We start from the raw sequence: 6,502 nt of genomic DNA, 5'->3' as shown, positions 1-6,502 counted from the left end.
TTGAAAATATTACCCGGTCTAGTTTGGAGTTCTGTCCGAGGCTGTATGTTTTAAATGATCCACTAATTACATCGAACTGTGGAGCAGCTGACTTTATCCAGACCAGTATAATGGTTGGAAAACAAATAATAATGAGAAATTGGAAGAACCCAGGGGAACCCTCTTTTCAAGAGTGGAGTATGGAATTGGCAAAAGTGGCATCATATGAAAAAATCTCTTTCAACATTAATGACAAGGTGGAAAAATATGTGGCTAAATGGGGAAAATATGTGCAATATATTGCTATTAGACGAGAGCATGGTGCTTGTTGTTGAAAAATGTACATTTGATTATTAATTTTTTATTATTTATTTATTTTATTTTTTCGTTTTTGGTTGTTATTTTATTTTATGTATTTTTTTTTTTGTTTGTTTGTTTTGTTGCTTTTGATTATTTTTGACTATTTTATTTTATTAGACATTACTATGGGATACATGTTAAGATTCAAATTGTAAAGTTGACTATAATGTTGACTATAATGTATCAGTGATGTTCAAAAACTCAATAAAATACTAATTATAAAAAAAATAATAATAATAAACGTTCACTCTCACACACACACACACAAAACAAACTTTAATTATGCATTAAATCCTGTTGAAAACTCCCGCCTCCCTTAAAAAAGACATCAATATTCTACTCTGTGTCCTATTTACTGTGCTTAATAACCCTTTTATTGTGATCTCCTGCACCCCAATCTCCCTCAGCTTATTCTTCATTTCCTGCCTCTCTGTTTCAGATCTCCTACAAGTCATAATTATGGGCTCCACTGACTCCTCTTCTAGACACCCCTCACACAACCCTGCCTGGTGCTTCCCTATCATCTTTAGTGTAGGACACAGCTTCTTCTTCTTATTATTCATTTTTTTATTGGCAGCTCGCAATCACACATTGAGCATTACCGCCATCTACTGTAGCAATGGATCAGAGACTTGAGTTCCCTTTTCTCCAGACCTTTCAGGACTCTAGCTTTCGATGTTGCTGCGTGTTCAGCTCCTCCATTTACAGCCCAAGTCCCTCCCAGCCCAGAGAAGAAGAATAACTATAATCATCATAATATTAATAATAATAATCTATATTCTATGAATTAACCGAGTTCTTTTTAGAAATTGTATTAAACAATCACCTCCAACTGGATTCAAAATCTCTTTTAACGTTAACTGCTGCTCACCATTCTTTTGAAGTTCATCGATTAGCTTTCTTCTCTCCTCCGTATATCCATTACACTGAATAAGTACATGTTCTACAGTTTCTCTGACTCCACACCAATCACACAGTCCTGTTGGATGTTTCCCTATTATGTGCAATGTTGACTTAAGTCCTGTATGTCCTAACCTTAGTCTTGAAAGAACACAATCTTCCTTCCTTCTCCCTCTCGAATTCCTTCCTCTACCTACCATTGGTTGTACTGAATATAGATGTCTGCCTTTTAACTCATTATCCCAAAACAATTGCCAATTTTTATTTATCCCCTTTTTAATTATTGACTTAAGTTCAGCTTTACTATACAGAATTTGCATATCTATTTTTTCCTTTGTCATTACTTGTTTAGCTAATTGATCTGCTTCCTCATTCCCTGCCACTCCTGCATGTGCCGGAACCCACAAGAACTGAACCATCCTATTCATCTGCTGCAACATATATAATACCTGCAGGATCTCCAAAACAATATCTTGTCTAGTTTCAGACTTTTGAGCTTCCAGGCATAATAAAGCTGAACTTGAATCGGAGCATAGTAATGTTTTGTTTATCCCCGTTTCATATATTTGATTCATTGCTAGCAAAATTGCTAGCAACTCTCCTGTAAACACTGACAGATGATTTGAAATTATTTTCCCTCCTGACACTTTCATCCTTGGAATAACATACGCTACTCCCACCTGACCATTCTGTGGATTCTTAGATGCATCTGTAAAAACTTGAACATACTGTTCATAATTAATCCCAATGTATTGTTTTGTGAATTCTGCCTCTAGCAACTGCTGATCTGTATCTTGTCTTGCTTCCAATAAGAATAAATCAATTTTTGGTTGTGGTAAAATCCATAAAGGTATCGTTGGTAAAATTACCGTTGGAATAACTCCCGTACTAACTCTTCAATGATCCAACCAAAACTATTAACTTTCCTTTTTCCATGCTCCCATCAAGTCTCAAGTAAACCTTTTATTGGATGATTATCCTGTTGGCCTTTTAAGCTTGCCCAATACGTCCATATCAGTTGTTTCCTCCTCAGGTGAACCGGCATTTCCCCCATCTCCACCTGTAATGCTGGAACTGGGGAAGAAGGATAAGCTCCACAACAAATTCTCAAAGCTTGTGATTGAATTCTTTTTAATTTTCTTAACTGTGACTTAGATGCTGAACCATATACCATACATCCATAGTCTAGTATTGCTCTAATCATTGTTGAAAAAATTGTTTTTAATGCCAATCTGTCAGCTCCCCACTCACGTCCAGAAATACACCTCATTACATTCAAAATCTTTTTACATTTTTCCTCCATCTTACTTATGTGATTATTCCATGTAACCTTTGTGTCAAACCACATACCTAGAAACCTTATCACTTTAACTTGTTCTAACTCTTTGTTATATGATTTTAGCTTTAAAAATATACTTATTTTATTTGTAAAGAAAATATATTTAGTTTTATCTACAGAAAATTTAAAACCCCATTTTATAAGACCATTTTTCAACATTTATTAAAACTGTTTGCATTTTATTAACAATATACTCAGCATTCCTACCTCTAAGCCACAAAGCTCCATCATCTGCAAACAAAGATTTATTTATATTTTCCCCTATTGTTGCAAATACATCATTAATCATAATTATAAATAACAAGGGACTTATGACACTTCCTTGTGGAGTACCATTCTCAATATTTCCTTGAAATATAATCTCCAACCTTTACTTTAATATTTCTTTCAATTAAAAACTCTTTAATCCAATTATATATTCTTCCACCTATTCCTATTTGATCTAATTTGATTAGCAAACCCTCTTTCCATAACATATCATAGGCTTTCTCAACATCAAAGAAAACTGCTATTATTGTTTCTTTATTGATTAAAGCTTTCCTAATATCTGATTCTAATTTGATAACTGAATCCATTGTTCCTCTTCCACATCTAAAACCACTTTGATATGGAGGGAAAAAGTAATTTTTCTCCATATTATACATCAATCGGTCAGTAATAATTTTTTCCATTAATTTACATAAATGTGAAGTTAACGCTATTGGTCTATAGTTTAGAGGCTTACTTGGATCTTTACCCGGTTTCTTAATAGGGATAATTAACGCTTCTTTCCAACCCTGGGGTAAAACCCCTTTCCTTCCATACCCTGTTATAAAATTCCAGAATTATACTCAGCGATTCATCACTTAACTTTTTTAACATAATATAGCTAATTTCGTCTTGTCCTTGGTTGAAGCCTTAGTGTTTTTCAATGCTCGCTTTAGCTCCGAAATTGAAAACAGAACATCTAATGGGCTATTTGTAGCTCTCTTTATTTCCCTTATATATGGATGCTCTATTAACACTTTCTCTCTTATATCCTTACTTTCCTTCGTCAGGTTATCTGAGCTATTAACTTTTGAAAATTCTTTCCTGAACATTTCTCCTTTGTCTTTATCACTTACTGCGATTTCTTCTCCAATATTTAATACTGGATAATTATATTCCCTCCTAATTCCACTCATCTTTTTAATCATATTCCACACTTCCTCAACTGGAGTATTTTTCCCAATTTTTTCACAAAACATTCTCCAATACTCTTTCTTCTCTTCCTTTATTATCTTCCTAGTTTCTGCCTGTGTTTTCTTATATATCATCATATTTTGCCAGTTGTGAGTCCTCTTCAGTTTTTTGAATGCCTTCCTTTTCCTTCTAACTGCTATTGAACATTTCTCATTCCACCATGGAACTATTTTTCCCACTCTTTTTCCTGTACTTTTTGGAATGCATTCACTTGCTCCATTAATTAGTTTGCACTACCTTGTTGATACTACCTCTGTATATATCCGCTCAATTCCTATATCTTCATTCACCTTTATCCAATTCAATCCTTCCTCACACAAGATTTTGAATTTTTCCCAATCAGCTTTCTCAAACTTCCATTTTCCTGTATTTCCTTGATTAACATTTCTTACCTCATTATTTACAATAGAACTAATTATAGGAAAATGATCACTCCCAATTGTACAATTCCTTAAAACCTCCCAATTTATTATTCCACCCAGCGAATTTGAAACAAATGTTAAATCTATTGCAGATTCCCTACCTGTATTTACATCCAAACGCGTGTAACTTCCATCATTTATGCAAACCAAGTTTTTCCTTTCTATCACCTCTTCAATAATTAATCCATTTGTATCTGTTGATAATCCACCCCATAAAGTATTATGAGCATTAAAATCACCGCACCATATTACTCTTTCTCCACTTAATCCTTTTATTTCTTCCATATTATTTTGTGCCAGTCTTTTACACGGATTATAAAAGTTAATTATGACAAAATTCTTCAATCCAGACCATATTTCTACAACTATATACTCCATAGTCACCCCTTTCTCCAAAACTCTATAAGGCATTCCTTCTTTTATAAACGTAACACATCCTCCACCTTTACCATCTTCCCAATCTCTTCTCACACTTACATACCCCTTTAACACAAAATCTAACCTAGAATTTAGCCATGACTCTTGTATACATATAACCTCTGTTTTTTCCTTCATTTGACTTAAATATCCTTTAAACTCTTGACCATTTGCACAAAGGCTATTCAATTTCATAAAATTGCAAAACACAACACACAATTCTTTATGTAACACACAAAAATCTAACTGGAAATATCTTGATTTCCTTTTTCAAACACAACCAATCAAAATGCCACACTATATTCATTAGTGCCTCACACTAACTCCTCACATGTGCTTTACTGAACACCAACCAATCATGACTTCAAACAGGCCTATAAACACACATCTACACAACTACGAATGCTTGATGTATTTATTTTCTTTCGTACTTTATGATACTGTATTCACAACCACAAATGCTAACAGTAAAAAAGCTTACAGTTTGCTTTCAATCTTGCTTTCGTGCTTACTGTGAATTTTTTAGCATCTCTCTGCATATACTTTCAGTCTTGTACAGAAATGTACATTGGAGCTCATGAAAGAGCTTTAGGTTTTGAATAAAGGTGTGTATATGAATGTGTATAAAATATAATATTATGGCAAAGGTGTTTGCGATGTAAGACAATTGTTTGCTTTTGAGATGTGTTTGTGATATTTTGAATGCAGTGCGTCATTTGGCAAATGATAAGATGCATTTTGGATTTGAGTGTAAATTTTGAAAAGAAAAAAAGGCAAAGTTTTAAAAATGTGTGTAAGCAGTTGAAAAAAGTAATGAAGTGTTTTGTTAGTTTTAGTGCAAGAGTTTTGAAAAAGCGACTTTAGTATTGAGAAATGTGTCCTAGCGATTGTTTAAAAAAAAAAAAAAACCCTGTAATGCAATGACTTGTGTTTGATGATGTTTGATGATATTTGTCTTTATTTGCTTTGATTTATGGAGTAATGTGAATGATGCATTTTATATAGCGCTTTGTGTATTGCTGTACACCCATAGCGCTTTACAATTATGTGGGGGGGTCTCTCCGCAACCAACACCAGCTACAGGTGGAGAGGAGGTACTCAACATTGTACCGTGACGGCAGCCACGGTACAATGGAGCCAGTGCGCTCACCACACACCAGCTACAGGTGGAGAGGAGAGAGAGTCATAGAGCCAATCAAGTGTATGGGGATTATTAGGAGGCCATGATTGACAAGGGCTAGTAGAGGGAATTTGGCCAGGACACCGGGGTTACACCCCTACTCTTTACGAGAAGTGCCATGGGATTTTTAATGACCACAGAGAGTCAGGACCTCGGTTTAACGTCTCATCCGAAAGACGGTGCTTTTTGACAGTATAGTGTCCCCGTCACTATACCGGGGCGTTAGGACCCACACAGACCACAGGGTGAGCACCCCCTGCTGGCCTCACTAACACCTCTACCAACAGCAACCTAGTTTTCACCGGAGGTCTCCAGTCCAGGTACTGACCAGGCTCAACCCTGCTTAGCTTCAGTGGGCAACCTTATATTAAAATAACACAGAGCAATAACATATATTTTTACATCTATGCAAATTAATATACTATATTTGCAACTTAAGTAATAATAAAATAAAGAGACAGTTATTTAACAAGACGTTAAGGATTACTACAGTCTTACAACTGTACAGTCTTACAGTTACAACTGGCCCTTTGAGGGCAGCCATAATGTTGAAATGACAAAAAAATATATATGTATGTTTGCTTTCACTGGCTGCAGGGTACAAGTCTCTGTTCAGATAAAGGGCTGCACCTTCTTGTAACCCAATGACTATTGATGCACTTGACTCATCTGTAACATTAAATG

This window comes from Barbus barbus (genome assembly GCF_936440315.1).
Source record: "Barbus barbus genome assembly, chromosome: 14".
Lineage (NCBI taxonomy): Eukaryota > Metazoa > Chordata > Actinopteri > Cypriniformes > Cyprinidae > Barbus > Barbus barbus.
The sequence above is the reverse complement of the archived record's forward strand: the minus strand, read 5'-3'. Positions refer to the sequence as shown.